This window comes from Spermophilus citellus (genome assembly GCF_964194105.1).
Source record: "Spermophilus citellus genome assembly, chromosome: 7".
Classification (NCBI taxonomy): Eukaryota; Metazoa; Chordata; class Mammalia; order Rodentia; family Sciuridae; genus Spermophilus; species Spermophilus citellus.
In genome coordinates, this window is record NC_138188.1 from 78,885,003 (window position 1) to 78,906,401 (window position 21,399).

Here is a 21,399-nt window from a genome sequence, read left to right on the forward strand (position 1 = left end):
GTAGTGGCAAAAAGGCATTTTCTGTTCTGGTCTAGAAGTAAACTGAGAAGAGCAGAGCAGAGATTCACTGCAGGGAAAGAAGAGACTTCAGGTGGGACAGATGACAGCCTAGGATTTAGGTCAAGTTCTAGCAGGAAGTATTGGATCTGATTGATGGCTAGAGTTCTTAAACAAATTGATTGTCTGTTTTGTTTCCTTCCTAGCAGGATGAGAATGTGACAAGTACTTATGCACAGTATGAGAATGTCTTTGTATATAATGCCTTCAGCCACAGGTTTGAGTCCTTCAAGGGACAGTGGACAAGTTTGGGTAATGGCTTGGTAAGTTCAATCTGAACTTTAGTAGATTCTGTTCCCATTTTTTCCCCTGTGTTGATGGATGATATGCATCACATATAATAGAGATTGCAAAGGTATATACAGAAGAGACATACCTTGTGTCTAAATGAAGGAGTCCTTTGTAAACTCAAGAAATAGTCAATTTAGTGTGCAATTAATATGATAATTCTATGTGCAAAGTAAGTATCTCCCTATTTAATTCCCATGATATCACAGTGGCATGTTATCACAGAGCCAGGAAGAATATTTTTAGTCAAGGGCCCAAGGATTCCAGTTAAAGGCTGAGGGATAGAGAGAATATGTGTATTGTTTGAAACACCCTCCACCCATAGAGTGCATTTCCTCCAGTAAGGAAGCTATACAACTGTAGCAGCATTTCATATAGAAATACTAGCACTTGGATTAATTTTTTTGTTGGAAATATTTGGGATATGGCTTTTAAGAGACTTGGCTCTACTTTTCAACTTTTTTTTTTTAAATACTGGGAATCAAATCCAGAGGTGCTTTACCACTGAGCTACATACCCACCCTTTTTATTTTTTATTTTGAGACAGATCCCACTAAATTGCCCAGGCTGACTTCAAACTTGTGATCCTCTTGCCTCAGCCTCCCCAGTAGCTAGGATTATAGGTGTGGGCCACCACACCTGGCTTCAGCTTTTTTATTTTTAAATTGTTTTTTTTAGTTGGAGACAATACGTTTATTTATTAATTTTTATGTGGTGCTGAGGGTTGAACCTGGGGCCTCTCATGTGCTAGGCTAGTGCTCCACCATTGAGCCACAACCCCAGCCCTCAGTTTTATTTATAGATTTTTTTCTGGGTCAGTCCAATCAGCTTTTGCATCCAGGATTTAGCATCTGCGGTTATGACCAGTATGTGTTTCAATTGATGTGATCAGGTAATTCAGGATCATGCATACCACAATGAAATCTAAATTCTTTTAAAGAAATCCAATTTCTTCCATGAATGTTTGCTGGTCTTGTCTGTGTTAAGGGACACATTAGCTCTTAATTCAGTGCATGTCCAAGGTTTAAATTCTACAGTTTCCCGAATCCTTGTTTCATGGAACCAATGGATCTTTAGAAGCAATTGGAATTTTAGGTTCTTGAGAGAGAGAAGGGAAAAGGTTGGAGCCTGGACAAAAAGAATTAAGAAAAGGAATTGATGGATGTACTGAAGGAGGGAGATTGGGAGGAGAAGGGGCAGCGGGAGATCTAAATATAGGGAGGCAGCTGGAGGTCAAAGGTGAAATATTTATTAGGGATATGAGTCTTGTGTGATATTACTTGTCAAATGGCTCATTAGCTTTGGCTAGAGAATCTTTTAATGAGGGAAATTTTGACTCAGAATTTTGTTTGGAGGCTTCTCTGTGTACCCGAGGAAAAAGTTATACCCACTGAATCTGAGGAAATCCTATTGCCTTCCTTTTCTAAGGTGTCTCTCAAATTTTGTTCAAGTCAAACATTCCCCACTGATGGTCCACATCATCCTTTGTGAAATTGTGCCATTTAGAAAGAGACACAAGATTTAGGATTATAATGAGAAACATATAAGAAGCAGGCATTTTTCCTGCAAGAGGAGAGAATTTAGACTCAGGAGGCCCTCTGAGTGCTGGCAACGTTCAATAAACATGGTGCTGTGCACCTTGTGTAAGAGGTTCTAGCCATCTTGACACTTTTAGATTGTACAATGCAACATGGAAACACAGAAAAGAGCAAAAGTGGTTGAAAAGGAATGGTTTGATTCCACCAAGATGGCAAACAAATGGATATGATAAGAAAACATGAGTTTTGAACTGAGAGGAACTCAAAGAGAAAATTTAGACCCCATGCTAATCTACTGTATCGGGCTGGGTAGACCCTGTTTCATTGGGGCCTTCAGGAAGATGGAAAATAAACAAACACCATCCAAATGGGAATAAACAGAAGCTATTTATTCAGATGTTGCTATAGTAGGGGAGTCAGCCCACACCATTTGCATTATTTTTTTTTTAATTTGTTCTTTTTAGTTATACAACAACATTCACCATGACAGTACAATGTATTTTGACATCATACATACATGGGGTATAACTTTCCTCTTTTGTGGTTGTACATGATGTGGAGTTCACACTGGTTGTGTATTTATACATAAACACAGGAAAAGTTATGTTGGGTTCATTCTACTGTTTTTTTTCTATTCCCAACTCCCCTCCCTTCCCCTTGTTCTTTCCATCAAATCCAATTAACCTCCACCCCCGCACTCCACTTATTGTGAGTCAGCATCCCCATATCAGAGAGAACATTTGGCCTTTGGTTTTTGGGATTGGCTTATTTCACTTAGCATGATAGTCTCCAGTTCCACCCATTTACTGGCAAATGCCATAATTTCCTTGTTCTTTATGGATGAGTAATATTCCATTATGTGTAGGTACCACATTTTCTTTATCCATTCATCTGTTGAAGGGCCTCTAGGTTGGTTCAATAGCTTACATATTGTGAATTGAGCTGGTATAAACTTTGTACATCATTTGCTGTTGCCAGAGATTTAAAGGCAGCCAGGAGTTTAGGAGAGTTTTGCAATGGAGAAAGGGAAGGCTTCATGTGTGTCTCATTGGAAGTTTTTGGCATTGGAAAGCTGGAGGTGGGCGAATAGAAGTGGGACATTCTAAGTATTGGTATGGTTTTCCATCTCTTAGGAACAGCATATTGAGTTTTCTCTGGTTGGTCCTGTGTTGCAATTGGGAGAGAAGATTAGGGAATTTGACAGTTAATGATCAAGTTCTGGCCATTTTGGGGTCTTACTCTAGAGGTTATGATTTATCTTCTAGGATAGTTGCTGGAGAGGTTGTGGGTTTGGGTTTGACTTTCAGGTATGATCTGACCATCATTAATTTCTATTTTTAGTCTCTCAGAGCTTTTTATTGCCTTGGCTTGCAAGGAGTCCAGCTCTAAAATGGCATCTCCTGCCATCTCTGTGTTCCCCTCGGAGCTTATCAATGACACTGGGTATCTCCAAGTGCATTCCTTTTTTTAAAAAAAATTGTTTTAATTGGTTACACATGACAGTCCAATGATCTTGACATATCATACATTTGAATCAGATGGGATATAATTTCTGATTTTTCTGTGTGTACAGGTGCAGAATCACATTGGTCATGCAGTCATGTTCCAAGTGCATTCCCATTGCTCTGATTTGCAGTGTCCCTCTAAGTTCTAGACAGCATGGTAGCTGGTTCATTTTGCTACTTTAGCTACTATATACAACATATAATACTGTTTCTCTAAACCTGTTTTCTTTTTTTTTGGTACTGAGGTTTGAATCCAGGTGTGCTTAACCACTGAACCACATCCCCAGCCCTTTTTTTGTATTTTATTTAGAGTCAGGGTCTCCCTGAGTTTCTTAGAGCCTCACTAAAAAGCTGAGTGTGGCTTTGAACTCGAGATGTTTCTGCCTCAGCCTTCTGAGCTGCTGGGATTACAGGTTTATGACACCACGCCCAGCTTCTCTAAATCTTTGCTCCATTTTTCTACAGTCTGCCTTTGCAGCGATGGCATTTCTCTTTAACGTTGTATGGATCATTCTTTTCTCCAAGCTTCCAAGAGTTGCTTATAAGAATGTGAGTAGTGTCTTCAAACCTTGCCAGGGTGTTAAAACTCTCCTGTATTACAAGAGAGTTCTTCTAAATTGCCAAACTCTCTCTTTAACAAGCTGATATCCAGCAGCTTCAGTTCTATACTTGAGTCCTACTGGTTTATGTTGGGTGAATCTTACAGAACACACACACACACACACACCTGCACACACACACCTACATATGTGCGTGCACACACACACACACACACACACACAATTATGTGCTTTTCTTCGCTCCCCTTCATTGTTTACATGCCCCATATTTCTGGACTTAACTTTAGTTACTGGCCTTGTGGTGGAGAGGAGTTAAGGGTAGATTTTGAGGTCGCTGCATGTTGCCTTGCCAGGCAGCTGCTTCTGTCAACTTAATGCAAGGCAGTGTCAACCATTAACAGAGAAGACCAGGCCAGTTCTCCAGGCTTGGGGTCTGGGAATTCAAGATATTCAGATCTGTCCACCTAGTTGTCTTTACCCCATGTGTCAGAGCCCAATCAGAGGTGTGACCTCACCAGCACAGACTTGCCTAATTTGAGAATTCAACCTATCTGTTCAGTAAACTCTGGGTCAGGTGCTTAGGTTCCTACTGCTAGCTCCAAGAGATGTAAGACTAATTGTATGAGTTGAAAAGACTGCCTGGATCATGGTAATTAACCATCCTTCTTTTTCCCAAATGGATTGATTATTTTAGAAATGGCCATTCAATTCCACAGTTTTTTTTTTTTTTTTGTACCAGGGATTGAACCCAGGGCACTCAACCACTGAGCTACATGCCCGGTCCTTTTTCTTTTTTCTTTTGAGATAGGGTTTTGCTAAGTTGCTGAGGCTGACTTTGAATGTGCAATCTTCCTTCCTCAGCCTCCCTAGCTTCTGGGATTACACTCATGGGCCACTGCGCCTGGCTCCATAGTACTTTTAAAATATTAGTTCTTGTTGTAACTCTGTGCTCTGAATTTCTCAGTGCCTGGGATATAGCCAATGCCAGTGTATTTTATTCTATTAGGGTGCCAATGAGATCAATACTGATTAAGATCTTATCTGCTTTGCTTTAGTGTACCACGGGCTCTTCATGCTCTATGATTCAACCCTGAAACCCATTTTCGTGATTCTGTTCTATGAGAAATCCTGGCACCAGGTGTCTTAACTCAAGTTTGGGAATGTTTGAGATGGAGATTTGCATGTAGGAATTTGGGAGTACAAATAAAATGTGACTGGGCAGGTCAAGGAGGAGTTGAACTGGGGTGTGGCTGAAACAAATGCCTCTGGCCAACTCACTGAGAGTCCTAGAATTGGATTTGCCCTTTGGCTTGTCAATTTGAAGCATGTAGGCTATGCCTGTTGAATAGTAATTGGAGTGGGGTAAGTTGGAGCATGGGATCAGTGCCTGAAATGGGTGCTGCAGGTAATGGAAAGGAGCCCTGCCTGAAGAATCCAAAAGTGCAGACCACATTTAGGTTCCTTGATACTTGGGGACCCTGGATTTGGAGGGCCTCACTCTGAGCAGATGAGGAAAGGCAATGGCGTATGGCCTAACCTGGGGTGGAAGAACCACAGGATGGGGAAAGGGTAAAATCTGCCAGGCAAACTCAATGCTGATACTAGAAGCTGGAGAAAGGAGAAGACAGGCAGACCACAGAGCTGAGGAATAAGGGCCAAGCACAGGAGTCACAGGTGGGAGGGAAGCACATATGGCAGTGGTGGGCTGGTGAATAAAAGGATGGGAGGTGATGAGCAGACAGGCTTCTCTATCTGTTCAGCTGTCTCTGGGTCTTCAGCTTCCCCTCCCCCACTGATGCTGCCCACCAGTCTTCCTGAAAGAGCCTTTAGTCAAGTCATTGACATACTAAAGGAATCCCATGGCAGAGATGCCCACTCCTATCATTCCTAGTCAAAGCTCAAAGAAAAAGCAATAAAGACACACAGATGGGGAGGAAAGCAATGAAACTGTTCCTCATCAGGACATGAGGTTCCATTAAGAGTGAACAACAATGAATGCTGGGGAAGAAGCACAGTGGTTCAGCACCCTGTCTCAATCCCCAGTGCTGCAAATACAGCAACACTAAGGACTCCTGCTCTTTGGAAGATGCTATGAAGAAAATGAAATGATAACGCATGAATTGCAAGAAAAGATTTGCAAAATGTAGATCTGAATCCAGTATACAGAATTCCTGAAACCCAATAAGAAAACAACATTTTGTTTTTAAATGGGAAAAAGATTGGAGCAAAGAGTTCACCAACAATATACCCATGGCTAAGAAGACATGAAAATATGCTGAACATCATTAGTTATTAGGAAAATACAGACTGGAGCCCTACTGAGGTACCATTACTTATTTATTAGGCTACAATTTGAAAACAAAGAATAGTAACAAATGACAGTGTCAAAAGCTGTTGAGGTTGTGGAGCAACCGGAATTATCATTCATTGCTGGTAGAAAGTAGAAATGGTGCAGTTGTTTTCTTAAATGCCCCACATATGTTTACCTTATGACTCAGCAATGCCACCCTTAACAATTTATCCAACAGAAATGAAAACTTATGTCTGCATGTCTGTGCACAAATGGTTATTGTAGCAGCTTTATTTGTAACTTCCCAAAACTGGCTGGGCACAGTGGCCCGTGCCTGTACTCTCAGTGGCTTTGGAGACAAAGAAAAGATGGTGGCAAGCTCAAAGCCTCAGAAACTTAGTAACTTAGTAACTTACAAGGACTTAAGCAACTTAGTAAGACCCTTTCTGAAGATTTTAAAAATTTTTCAAAAAGAAAACATAAGGGTGCTGGGGGTGCGGGGCTGAGCAGGTCTGGGAATGTTGCTCAGTGGTTAAGCATATCTGGGTTCAATCATTGTTACAAAAACAAAACAAAACAGACCAACAAAAGCACTGCCAAATACTAGATGCAAAATAAAAATCCTTCAATTGGTGAATGTATAAATAATCTGTAGGGAAATACAATACTACACAGAAACAAAAGACAATAAACTACTGATATGAGCAACTACATAGATGAATCCCAAATGTGTTGTGCTCCATGAATGAAGCCACACTAGAAAGACCACAATACCATTTATGCATGATTCTGGAAAGAGAATCACCACAAGGCCTCAGGGAGAGAACTTGACAAGAGATGAAAGGATTTTCTGGGGTAATGAACCTGGCTGACCTTGATCTTGGTGGAGAGTACACGATGTCATTTGTCAAAATCGATAATTAGAGACTAAAAAGGGTGAATTTTACTGTTTGTAATTACCCTCAATAAATTACATTTTTACAAAAATTTGACCATGGCTCCCAGGTTTCCACTACTTGAAAAACTACATTCCACACTTGACATTCTGGGTCTTTCTAATCTTGACCCCCTTGGGGTCAATGTCATGACACCTTGTGCTTGAACTAGATCTGTTTCTTCATCATTCTGTTAATACCCTACTGTCAGGTTTCTGGGCCTTTCTGCAAAATTGTACCTCTCCAAAAGCACAGAGGACACAGAGAGTGGCATGTTCTACTCTACAGCATGGGCTTCACCAAACTCCCAGTCTCTTCGAGTCTGTTACACCACTCAGGACTGACCCATCTTTTCACAGTGTTCCTGGGTGTCTCCCAGTGTTATTCTGATTGCAGGTTGCTGATCAACACAAGTGTATCACATACTTACTCATCTCTACAACCATCCCTCAAATAACTGCCACCTAGCACACAGTAGGCTTTCAATGCAAAGCACCCAGGAGGGAGAACAGCCAGCAAGATCCAGGGTATAGAGATTTCTGAGTTGCATCTTCAGAGGTGGGTCAGGACAGACTCATGAAACAACATCAGTGCCAAGGGCAGTGGAGAAAGCACACAAAATGCCTAATTGCAGAGGTATAAGACACCTCCACACAGTCAAGGACACATGCATGGCCACTCCCTTGATGAACAACTACAGGATGAGGGGTTGCAGGAGGGCTGCAGCAGGTACAGCCACTAGGATGCTGTGCACAGGCTAAGAAGTGAAGCCATGGAATAGCTCTTCCCTGGCCCCGCTTTTCTACACAACTCCTCTCTCCCTCCCTCTGACACCAGCTAGCACCACCCATACACTCTCCCTCCCTGGACTGGACAGTTAGTCCAGTGATAAAACTGGAAATTCATATGTAGCAAAATGAAATTAAACCTCTTTCTCTCACCCTGCACAAAATCAACTCAAAGTGGATCAAAGACTTAGGTACTAGTGAAGAGATCCTGTACCTAATAGAATAAAAAATAGACCCAAATCTTCACCATGTCAGCCTACAATCTGACTTCCTTAGTAAGACTCCTATGTGCAAGAAGTAAAATCAAGAATCAATAAATGGGATGAATTCAAATTAAAAATTTCTTCTCAGCAATGAAACAATTAATAAAGTAAGCAGAGAGCCTACAGATTAGGAGAAAATCTTTACCACATGCACCTCTGATAAATCATTAACCTCTAGGATATAAAAGAACTCCAAAAACTTACCACCAAAAAACAAAAATAACCCAATCAATAAATGGGCTAAGGAGCTGAACAGACACTTCACAGAAGAAATATAATTGATCACCAAATATATAAAAAAGTGTTCAACATCTCTAGCAATGAGAGAAATGCAAATCAAAACTACTCTATGGTTTCATCTTACTCCTGTCAGAATGGCAATCATCAAAAATACAGGTAACAATAAATGTTGGTGAGGATGTGGGGGGAAAGATACACTCATACATTGCTGGCAGGATTGCCAATTGGTGCAATCACTATGGAAAGCAGTATGGAGATTCCTCGGATAATTGGGAATGGAACCACCATTTGACCCAGCTCTCCCACTCCTTGGTTTATACCCAAAGAATTTAAAATCAACATACTATAGTAACACAGCCACATCAATGTTTATGGCAGCTCAATTCACAATAGCTAGACTATGGAACCAATATAGGTGTCCCTCAATAGGTGAATAGATATAGAAAATGTGGTATCTATACTCAATGCAATATTATTCAGGTTTAAAAAGGAAGGAGTGAAATTATGGCATTTGCCAGTAATTGGTTGGAGTTGGAGAATATCATGCTAAATGAAATAAGCCAAACTCACAAAACCAAAGGCCAAATGTTTTCTCTAATATGTAGATGCTGGTTCACAATACGGCCAAGGCTCTAGGAAAGAATAGCATTACCTTAGATTAGGTAGAGTAAAGTGATGGAAGGAAAGGGGAGGGGATGTGAAGATAGGAAATATAGTAGAATGAAACAGACATTATTACTGTATGTATATATATGACAACATGACCAACATGATTCCACAACATATACACTCAGAAAGATGAGAAATTATATGTCATCTATGTATGATATATCAAGGTGCATAAGTGCATTCTACTGTCATGTATAACTAATTAAAAAATATTAAAAATGCAATGGGAGTTATAATTAAAGGGCAAGAGTGCTGATATTAATTAGAGAAAATAGAGTAAGGGAATTATGGCAAAAGATTCATTGATTCTACTAAGTGTTAAGAGCTTTTAAAAAAAGCCATGATTCAGGGGCTGAGGTTGTAGCTCAGTGGTAGAGTGCTTATCTAGCACATGCGAGGCCCTGGGTTAAATACTGAGCACCACAGAAAAATAAATTGATTAATTAAATAAACATATTGTGTCCAGTTATGACTAAAAATAATAAAAAAATAAAAGCCATGGTTCAAATTCGTTTTTACATAAATAATACAGGCAACTATGAAGAAATGCTGTCCCATTAGAAAAATAAACTTACAGGATCTTTCCCAGGACAATCCCATGTTCAGGAAGTTACATTCACAACAGGCTGTGTGAAAACATAAAAATGTTTATGTCAGTTTCATAGAAAAATGATATAACAATATATTAATGTAATATTTTATATTTTATTTTTATTAATTTAGGTTTTAAAATTTACACCATTAAAATACCATAAGAATATTATACATTAAAATATAAATATTATATTAATAATTATATATAAACATACAATCATATTGTTATGAGAAATAAAATATTTATCATTTAACAATACCAAAATATGATGACATAAAGTGCTATAAAATAATTTTATATTAAATTATTAAAAATATGATAATAAGAATAATTTATACAAAATGATTTTTTCCTACTTTGAAAGGGTCTGGCAGTCAATTTCTCCCTATGTTTAAAGACAGGGAAAGGAATGGGATCTTGGTTTAATGTAATTCACTCTATTATGAGGGGAAAAAAGCAAGGTTTAGAAGACAAAAAATAATTTATGAAAGTCTAGAAAAAAATGAAGCCATCATATTATTAGATGGTGCTGCCCAAGCGTAGAAAGGGTCTTTGTTTCCATTGGCTATCCCACATGCCAATCATGTACAGACACACCCTCACTGACACACCCACGGGCTTCTGGATCCTCTGCATGACTTAATCACATCAAGTTGGCCATTGAAAAGGACAATTACACCCTGCTACAGTGAACAAATGTTGAAGAGGAACAGGGAAAAAAACTGCAGACTTCTATTCCTAATTCTATTAGTGCCAGTTTGAAAGTTGAGTTACAGAGAACTGCCAGTGTGTGAATTCAAGGAATGTTTCAATGGCACCAAAATTTCATATTTCACCAAAATCTCAATAATGTACATTGCAATTGATGCCATTAAAGTTGTGCATGAAACAAAGTACTAAATTTGGGACTGTCCTTCATTTCTGGTTCTTCCTGGTTGTGTTTCTAGTGCTCAACTCTTAAAAAAATGAATAAATTTTTTTTGAAAGCCCAAAGCTGAAAATTGAAGGACTTCCTTTCTGGCCTATGTGCATGTCTACAACTGATCTGGGTCATCAGTTTCTCTGGGAACATACTTTGTGTAGCATGTTTTGCCTTTCCTAAAATATTCCTTTTGAATCTGGGAAAGTAAAACATCTGCCTGTGGTGAGTCAAAGGTGTAAAAGTGCGACTTTTGCAGTTCCTTCTAGGAAATGGAGGGAAGGGGTCCCAAAGTTCAGACAACTCTGGGATGAAGTCCTGTGAATGTTTGGCCCCCAGAACAATGACAGAAGTGAGATGAGCTGAAGAATTCTTGTAATGAACATTTCCCATACATTGATACTGGCAGGATTAACAGGCAAGGGAGAACCCCGTGTGGACCTGTGCAAAGGGGACCCCAGCATCCATCCCTTTTCCCGCCAAGAAAAGACACCCGCACAGGGCCCATGCTGGCATCCAGCCAACCCACCTTTCATTTCCCAATCTCCAAATCAAGCACACTAGTGGAAAACGATTGTTTCCATGATTTTATTATACAAGGGACAGAAAATTTCATGAAAATCCAAGAAGCCATAGACTTCTCCCTCGACTGCTAATCTGAGAATTGTCTATTTGAACCTGGTTTCTTCTCAGAGGATCACCCATTGCAGCTTGTTCACGGAGACGCCAGTGCTCTCAAGCCAAAGGCAGGCAGCCAGGAGTCCAGAGCCTTCCAATGTAAAGCCTCTGCATGGGAGTGGAAAGCTCAGGCAGAGGCTCCTGGCACCAGCACAGCAAGATGCTGGAAAGAGTATGGGCAATCTCGGGATCCCTTGGTCCAATGGGGCAGCCTGGGCACCGGTCTTCCTGGTTTCCTAGAGGCGTCCAACTCTCCTGGTGGGGCCGGTGGCTCCTGCTGGGTCTGAGGCCTTGGGCCAGGGCAGGCAGGCAGGCAGCTCTGGGCCTCTTCTCAAAGTGCTGTGCAATCCGGGTCCGTGGATGGGGCAGTCAGAGCTGAGAAACCCACAGGGTGGTAAAAGTGTTTCGCGGTTGAAGTCCTGGTGATCCCCAGAAAGGAAGCCCAGCCGGGGATACAAAGGCAGAGGCCAGGGCCCAGCATCTGCTTCCTCAATGGCTGGCAGTGCCTGGGGCCCTGGAGCATACTCTCCACAATCCCAGGCCTCCCTCACACAGCAGGGAGAATGCTTCTCCATAGCTGCAGACTCTCAGAGGGGGAAAAGTCTTCAGAGACCGCTTGCAAGATAGTTTCTACGCTCCTGGGCTCCTCTTGACCTGGAACACAGGGTGTGGAACTTATGGAGACAGGATCTCATGGGTACATTTCTGCTGAAGGGCAAATTCAATCATCTTGGATGTCCTGTCCGTGTTGGATTGAATCCATGTTGTTGATAGATAGGTTTCAAACCACTTTCTAAATTCCCGGGATCCCCATCACTGGTGGCCATGACCCACACCTGACTACCCTGGTCTCCAAGGAGGGAAAGTGAGACAAGAGGGAGAAATAGAGAGGGAGAGATGGAGAGAGACTACGAGTTCGCCTTGGAGGAGGCTGAGGCTGGAGGATTGCAAGTTCAAAGCCAGCCTCAGCAATTGAACTGGACCCGAACATTTGAGGAGATGTTGCCGGAAAAAAAAAAAGAAGAAGAAAAATATGCTGAGGATGTGGCTTGCTGGCTCGGATCCCCCCTGGCCCCCGGGGCTTGGTGCCAGCCCTGGTTTCTTGTTGTGCACGTCAAAGAGGCCAGCTCACAAGGCCTTGAAGGAGCTTACAAGGCCTTGAAGGATTTGTGGTGTCTGTTTTCATATTATTCAGCCTATGATGGTCATGTGGGAACGTCCTGACCTGCTTGGGTCTGATAAGGTTCCTGGTTGAAGGCTCATTATGAGTCGACGTGAACCACCTGTTTTCCCCTCCTCCTTGTTCCTTTCTACGAATAACTTTCCATTCTGTCTGCAAGAAATATATAAGTATGAGCTGAGATAATAAAGTCAGACTCTCCCTGGATGAAGAACCTTGGTGTCCTGTGAATTCTTTTAACCCCGACGTCTCTCGCCGGACTCGGTCCATTTCTGCCGGACGCGGCAGTTTGGAGGTCCCACGGAGATGTTTGGAGGTTCCGCCGACCGGAAAGCAGAGGTAAGCGGACGGGGGCTCCCTCCACGAAGAGGGGGGACTGGAAGCCTTCCATAAGCAGAAGGGGTCCTTCCATAAAGTAAAGAGACTGGAAGCCTTCCATAAGCAGAAGGGGTCCTTCCATAAAGTAAAGAGACTGGAAGCCTTCCATAAGCAGAAGGGGTCCTTCCATAAGAAAAAGAGACCTTCCATAAGAGAAGGGGGAAAAAGTTGCAACTTAAATAAGGAACCATGTGTAACTCAGCAGCAAAAGTTCGTCTGGCCAACGAACTCAGGGAGCTGTTGAACACACAAGGAATGGGAATAAAAACAAAAACTGCAACCGAATTTGTTGAAGTTATTGCCCAGGCATGTCCTTGGTTTCTGACAGGGGGATTTTTTAATAACAATGATTGGGATCAGGTCAGATGTGATTTACAAAGATTGTTGAGGGATCAAGGTCCGGAAAGTATCCCAATCGCCACTTTCTCTTTATGGAGATTAGTTAAAGATGCTTTGTTAACTGATAAAATAAAGATTAAGGAACAGCTTGCAGAATGTGAACAAGTCCTTAACCAAGTTCAGGAAGAACAGATGGCAGCCTCTCTGAAGGAGGGGGACCCTCCTGAAGTCCCTACTGGGAAAATTAAGAAACGCCTTCAGGTTAATCTAGAGAAGGATGTTGAAGATGCTTGTTCCCTCTCTGAAGAGGAGGAGGAATTAGAAAAGGACATACAAGAAATGGAGGGCCGCTTAAAAAGGATTATCTCAACAGCGCCTAGTGCACCCCCACCTGTCCCTCCTCCTCTTTATAATCCTTATTGGGATGGGCACGGAGATACCCCAATCAGGCGGGCCAGGATCCATTGGAACCCTAAAATAGCTCAGACCTTTCCTGTGATAGAGAACATTGATGCTGATGGACAACCGACCCGGGTCCACATCCCTTTAGCCTTTAAGGATATCAAACAACTTAAGGAAGCAGTAATTAATTATGGGCCTCATGCTCCTTTTACGTTGACTCTCTTTGAGTCCTTCTCCGCTAATCAATTAGCTCCTAGTGACTGGCAACAACTCTGTAGGGCTGTTTTATCAGGAGGAGATTTTCTATTATGGAAAAGTGAGTACCATGAGAGATGCCATAAGTTGGCCCAAATTAATGTGAATGCAGGCCATCCACGGAGAAATGTAGAAATGTTAACGGGGACTGGGCCATATGCCACCATTGATCAGCAGATAAATTTTGATCTAGGAGTTTATGCTCAGATTGCCTCAGCTGCTGTACATGCTTGGAAGGCCCTTCCTGTCTCCAACATAGAGACAAAAATTTCAAAAATTTCTCAAGGACCTTCCGAGCCATATTCAGACTTTATAGCCCGCCTAATGCAGGCAGCGGGAAAAATATTCCCAAACCTAGAACAGGCAATGCCTTTTATTAGACAATTGGCTTATGAAAATGCTAATACCTACTGCCAGAATGCCATAAATTCCTCACAGGCTAAAAGTGTTGATGAAATGATTAGGGCATGTAAAGATATAGATGGGCCCCATATTACCGGTCAGGTCCTAGCCGCGGCCCTTAAAACTGGTTTTCAAAAATTTAACAATCCATTTAACGATCAAGGGACTAACCCAAAGGGGTGCTTTAAATGTGGCACACAGGGTCACGTACAGAAAGATTGCCCGACATTTCGTAAAAATCTTGGTGGAAGAAAACCTGGACTTTTTCCCCGCTGCCGTAAAGGCAGACACTGGAGTAGTGATTGTCAGTCCAGATGGGACGCTGATGGAAACCTTATACGGTCGGGAAACAGGAACAGGGGCCCGCCCCGGGCCCCCGAAACCAAAGTGTACGGGGCAATGCCGAGACAGAGTCCAACCTCAGAGAGCAGGCGTCTCCGCCGCCTCCCACTAACCAACCCTTTTCTATCAGCCAACTCCCCCGGGGAACCCCAGGAAGTGCAAGATTGGACCTCAGTTCCACCTCCCGAGCGGTACTGACCCCACAGATGGGACCCCAGATATTGCCAACTGGAGTCTTCGGACCCCTTCCTGAAGGGACAGTGGCATTAGTACTGGGGCGAGGTAGTGCTGCTCAGTGGGGATTGAGAGTCCTTACCGGAGTTGTTGATTCTGATTATCGGGGAGAAATAAAGATTTTAGTAGAGGCGACACAGGGTCTTGTTGTCATCCACCCGGGAGACCGTATAGGCCAGTTGGTGCTTTTGCCCTTGGTGTCTGTCCCTGGACCTCATCTTCTGGGATCCCGAAAAGGGGGGGCATTTGGCTCCACTGGGATTCCTGAAACCTACTGGGTGGCTCACTTGGATTCACGCCCCAAATTTACATTAAAGGTACAGAATAAAACCTTTGAGGGAATATTAGACACAGGAGCTGATGTTTCCGTCATCTCCGATAGACAGTGGCCTCGCGCCTGGCCTCTTCAGAGTCCTTCTGCTGTCCTACAAGGGATAGATCAAACTAGACCACAAAAGAGTGCATCCTTTTTGAAGTGGGAAGATAATGAAGGCCACAGTGGTTTCTTTCAACCTTATGTGGTGGCTGGGCTTCCCACAAATCTTTGGGGAAGAGATCTACTCCAACAAATGGGGGCTATCCTTACTACCCAGACATTGAAAGACAATAATTATTTTGTTAATAATGTAATGCTGGATATGGGATGGCTACCTGGACAGGGCTTAGGAAAGGAACATGAGGGCAGAACTTCCCCCATAGACCCGATGGGTCAAGTCATTAGAAAAGGAAAGGACCGACGAGGACTGGGAAATTTTTCTTAGGGGCCACTGAGGAGCGGCCACCCCCATTAGCCATTACATGGCTATCGCATGATCCAGTGTGGGTAGAACAGTGGCCCCTGACAACAGAAAAATTACAGGCTGCTTCTTTACTAGTTCAGGAACAACTCAACCTGGGACATTTGGCACCCTCCACTTCTCCTTGGAATACTCCTATTTTTGTAATTAAAAAGGAATCAGGAAAATGGAGATTATTACAGGACTTACAGGCGATTAATAAAACCATGCAGCCCATGGGGCCCTTACAACCAGGGCTGCCATACCCGACTGCAATCCCTAAGGATTGGCATCTTATTGTCATAGACTTAAAAGATTGCTTTTTTTCTATTCCTTTACACCCAAAAGACCGAAAACGCTTTGCCTTCTCCCTACCATCCATAAATTTTAAGGAACCATACCAACGGTTTGAGTGGACCGTCCTACCCCAAGGAATGTCTAATAGTCCCACAATGTGCCAATATTTTGTAGCCGAAGTTTTAAAACCTTTTCGGCGCCAATTCCCTCAGCTGTATCTCATTCATTATATGGATGACATTTTATTAGCAGGGCCACAGAGAGACTCCCTCCTTCAGGCTTATGAGACCCTCCAGTCTCTTCTACAGGGAGCAGGACTAATTATAGCCCCTGAAAAGGTTCAGTTCCAACACCCTTTTAATTATTTGGGGTACGTTATCAATCATATTGGGATCTATCCCCAGAAGCCTCAATTCCAAATACATCACCTCAAAACTTTGCACCAATGGCAAACTTTCTTGGGAGAGATACAATGGCTACGTCCATCTTTCCATATTACTACAGGGGAGCTTAAGCCTCTGTATGATCTCCTCCAAGGGGACCCTTCCCCTACCTCAGTCAGGAAACCCACACCTGAGGCTTTGCAATCACTAAAACTGATAGAGAAGGCCCTACAAGATATGCAGGTTACCCAGATAGATTATTCCATACCCCTATCATTTGTGGTCCTGCCATCGAAATTAACCCCTACTGGAGTGTTTTGGCAAACAGGTCCCATCTATTGGGTCCATTTACCCGCTTCTAACTCTCGGGTGATAACTCCCTTTTATGAACTAGTGATAAACCTGATCTGGAAGGCCAAATACTTGGGTGATGCACTGTTTGGAAAAACTTTTGACATTCTCATTCAGCCTTATACCCAGGATATGATTTTAAAATTACAACAAGAACATGATCTTTGGTGTCTCTTCCTTTGTAATTTCAAGGGTCAAATTGATAATCACTTTCCCCGACACAAACTTCTAGAAGGCCTTAAAAAATGTCCTATTATTTTTCCTAAAATTATTAAAAGGGAACCTATCCCAGGAGCTCAGACTGTTTATACAGACGGAGCAAAAGGGGGATTTGCGGTTGTTTTTGATGGATCTCAAGTAATTCAACACCCTGTTCCTAAACTGTCTGCCCAAAGATCAGAAGTTGAAGCTCTAATTATGGCCCTTAAACTATACAATTCCATTCCACTTAATGTGTATACTGATAGTCTCTATGTTGCCAATTTAGCCTTAGTTATTGAAACAGCCCCTTATATTGGCAGGCAATCTACTATCATGGAACAATTACAAACGGTTCAACTTCTTGTTTGGGCTAGACGAGATCCTTTATTTATTGGACATATCCGAGGACACTCAGAGCTCCCTGGGCCTCTGGCGGAGGGTAATGCTAAAGCAGATGACGCCACTCATAATATGGGCCTAGTATACACTGTAACCAAGTATGATGAGGCCTCACAACTCCATGCTAAATTCCATCTAAATTCACAATCTTTACGCTTCCGCACAGGATGCTCACGTGATCAAGCTTTACAAATTGTTTCCTTATGCCCAGTATGTGCTCCATTTCTTCATTTTCCTAGCTTAGGTGTTAACCCTAGAGGCTTACACCCCAATGATATCTGGCAAACTGATGTTACCCATTTCCCTAGTTTTGGTAAGCTGTCTTTTATACATGTTTCTATTGATACATACTCTGGCTATATCTTTGCTACTTTACACACTGGGGAAAAGGCCAAAGATGTTATTGGACATCTCTTAAAAGCTTTCTCTTGCATGGGCAGTCCACGTTGTCTCAAAACAGACAATGGACCCGCATATATAAGCCAAACAGTTCAGCGGTTCTGCACCCAATGGGAAATTGAACACAAAACAGGCATTCCTTATAACCCTCAGGGACAAGCAATTGTGGAACGAGCCCATCAACATTTAAAAATTTATCTACAAAAAATAAAGGAGGGGGAAATATATAGATGCTGCCAGGGACCACAAACGCTATTATCCATAACCTTGTTCACTTTGAATTTTTTGCTCACTGATGCGAGGGGACGTACGGCCGCACAGCGCCATTTCTCCCCTCCAACTGTACAAAATGCTCAAGTACGGTGGAAAGATTTATCCACCGGAAGGTGGCAGCCTTTGGCTCCACTCTTAGCAAGAGTGAGAGGAGCCCTATGTGTTTTCCCTCCAGGAGTAGAAAAGCCCATTTGGGTCCCGGAACGCTGCATAAGACCAGTGAACGACAAACATGAGGCTACAGATGAAGACCCCCAGACACTTGAGTCTGCCGTTGCCACCGATCTTCCGAACCGTGAGATGGACTCTGCTGGTGATGTTCCCTCTGGGTGAGTTAGTTCATGGGGGCCTTGGTCCCCCGGCCGGCACAAATCTTCTAACATACCTCTATGGAACCCCCTGTGAATGCAAAGGGGAACAATGACGCAGGCCCCAGGCTCTTACACCGCCACTTCTGATTGTACCAATAGGGTAGCTTACCTCAGTACAAGTTTCCAGACCACGGGTGCTACCCACCCCAATTGGGTTTGTATCAATAAGCCAAAAATTAAAGCTCCTAACCCGGAGGGCACTCCACAATGCTCTTCAACTTGCAACTTTACATCAACAATTCATTCCTCATGCTATACGGAGGCCTCCCCTTGTATTAAAAATGGGAAAACATATTTTGAGGCTATGCTGACTGCCGTTAAAGGGGAGGGTCCACCAAATAGTGCTTATTTTTCTCAACCTATGTTTGGAGGGGGAGACATATCTGGCTACATGAAGCTGGCTGGTTGTTATGGTATTGTTGGCAAGCCCTCCTGCTGGTCTAGCACCGCCCCTGTAGGGATCTCTGATGGAGGGGGACCCACAGATGCCATTAAACACATTGAGGTAATTAGGTGACTGGAACCAGAGATCCCCAAACTTATGTATCACCCCCTGGCACTACCTAAATCCCAACTCCCTGACCTAGACGCTAACACCCTAGGTATTTTAGAGACCACCTTTTCCCTGCTTAATGACTCCAATCCCACTCTTGCCGGAGATTGCTGGCTTTGTATGACCACAGGTGTAATGATGCCACTGGCCATTCCTGTTAATAATACCATTCAAGAGGGCACAGCGTGTGGTCCTGGGTTACCCTTTAGGGTGCAAATTGTGGAGGGCTTTATAATGTGCCTTATAGGATCTTTTCAAAACACTTCTAATGATGTTGATGTAGGGTTCCTGAATGTAAGGAACTGCTCGGTGGTCACAAAGTATTCCTCACCAACCCCACCTCTTTGTCCTCCCAATGGTACTGTCTTTGTCTGTGGCAGAAACCTTGCCTTTTCCAGGCTCCCGGCCAACTGGACGGGTGGATGTGTCCTGGCACTTCTCCTCCCTGATGTAACAATCGTCTCAGGTGATGAGCCCCTGCCTATTCCCAGCCTGGACACTTTGATCAGGAGACATAAAAGGGCTGTTCAGTTTTTGCCGCTTCTTGTGGGCCTTGGAGTGACTGCTGCTGTGGGCACCGGTACAGCCGGATTAGGCACGGCTATACATTCGTACCGTCGCTTATCCCAACAACTCATAGACGATGTACAAACCCTATCAGGGACCATTAAGGACTTACAAGATCAAATAGACTCCTTAGCAGAGGTGGTCCTTCAAAACAGACTCGGCTTAGACTTGCTAACCGCTAATCAGGGTGGGATCTGTTTGGCCTTGGGGGAGAGATGTTGTTTCTATGCTAATAAGTCAGGCATAGTCCATACAAAAATTAAGGAACTTCAAGATGACTTGGAGAAAAGAAAAAGGGAGTTACTTGAAAATCCCCTTTGGACGGGACTAAATGGATTTCTGCCCTATCTCCTTCCTTTGCTTGGACCCCTGTCGGGTCTTCTCCTTATAGTTGCTATAGGCCCCTGCCTTGTCAATAGAATAACACAATTTATTAAAGATCAAATTAACATTCTGACTTCTAAGCCAATACAGGTTCATTATCAACGCCTACAAACCAAGGATGATTTTGCTGAAGTTTGTCTCCGACCAATTCGAAGATGATTTTTCTACAATGATCCCTGCTTCATGCCTTTCTCCCTTTACCCCATTTCCTCCTTATATTATTATTCCTCTCCTCTGACTCTATGCCCTGTTGAACTGGAACCAATTAAAGACCCAATAATGACTGGCTGAATAGATACCACTGAACGCCTTGGCAACAACAAGCTGATCTTGTAGTACCCAGAGACGGGCAACTTTCACGCTTGCACTGCAACCTAAGACAGGGGAATGGGGCCTCCCCAAAGACGGGTAAGCAGTGTAAGGGCAGTGAACGACCTAAGACAGGGGCTACTTGATTCCCTTTGACGTCCAACAAACAAAAGAGGGGGAACTGCTGGCTCGGATCCCCCCTGGCCCCCGGGGCTTGGCGCCAGCCCTGGTTTCTTGTTGTGCACTTCAAAGAGGCCAGCTCACAAGGCCTTGAAGGAGCTCACAAGGCCTTGAAGAATTTGTGGTGTCTGTTTTCATATTATTCAGCCTATGATGGTCATGTGGGAACGTCCTGACCTGCTTGGGTCTGATAAGGTTCCTGGTTGAAGGTTCATTATGAGTCCACGTGAACCACCTGTTTTCCACTCCTCCTTGTTCCTTTCTACGAATAACTTTCCATTCTGTCTGCAAAAATATATAAGTATGAGCTGAGATAATAAAGTCAGACTCTCCCTGGATGAAGAACCTTGGTGTCCTGTGAATTCTTTTAACCCCGACATCTCTCGCCGGACTTGGTCCATTTCTGCCGGACGCGGCAGTGGCTCAGTGGTTAAACAGTTTGGGCTCAATGCCTCTGCATTAGGGTTCTCGAGAGGAACAGAATCAACAGGGAGTTTGGTTAGGAAAAGGAGACTCACTGGGTTGGCTTACGCACCAGAAGCTGGATAGTCCAAAATGGCAGTCTGAGGGCTGGAGAGCTGGAAGAACAAGCAGATAAATCCCCAGAACAAGAGAGATCAGGGTGCTCCCCCAGCAGTAGGCCAAAGGCTTCTGGAGAATCGCTGGCACAGCCTGCTTTGGAAGAGAGAAGAAGCAAGAGTCGGACATTCAATCACAGCAGCAATCGGGAACTGTTCAACAGGAATCCGCTTGCATCTGCTGCTGCTTGGCTGGTTCTTCCAAGCCATCCTCTTATTGGATGCTGCTGCCCATGCTTAGGGAGGGCCTTTGTTTCCATTGGCTATGCCACATGCCAATCATGTCCAGACACACCCTCACTGACACACCCATGAGCCTCTTGATCCTCTGCATCTCTTAATCTCATCAAGTTGGCCCTTGGAAAGGACCATTACACCCTGGGAGAGTGAATCAATTCATAAAACAAAAACAAATAAATAAATAAATAAATAAATAAATGAATAAGGTCATGCATTAATCACCATCCCAGGCTGCTGGAAACTCCCTGGGCAATCCCTGGCACAGTCCACTTTGCAGGAGT

The 21,399-nt window shown here is 43.3% G+C and overlaps 1 long non-coding RNA gene across 1 annotated transcript in view; it reads right to left on the bottom strand.

The window, feature by feature from the left end:
- Positions 1 to 17,842: 17,842 nt before the first annotated feature.
- The window catches only part of LOC308653605, a 37,150-nt gene continuing 33,593 nt past the window's right edge, over positions 17,843 to 21,399 (bottom strand). The window contains exons 2-3 of the long non-coding RNA XR_014023075.1: positions 19,297 to 19,341; positions 17,843 to 17,992 (exon numbers count right to left, since the gene is read on the bottom strand). This is a non-coding gene — a long non-coding RNA (uncharacterized lncRNA). The remainder of the gene's footprint in view (positions 17,993 to 19,296; positions 19,342 to 21,399) is intronic.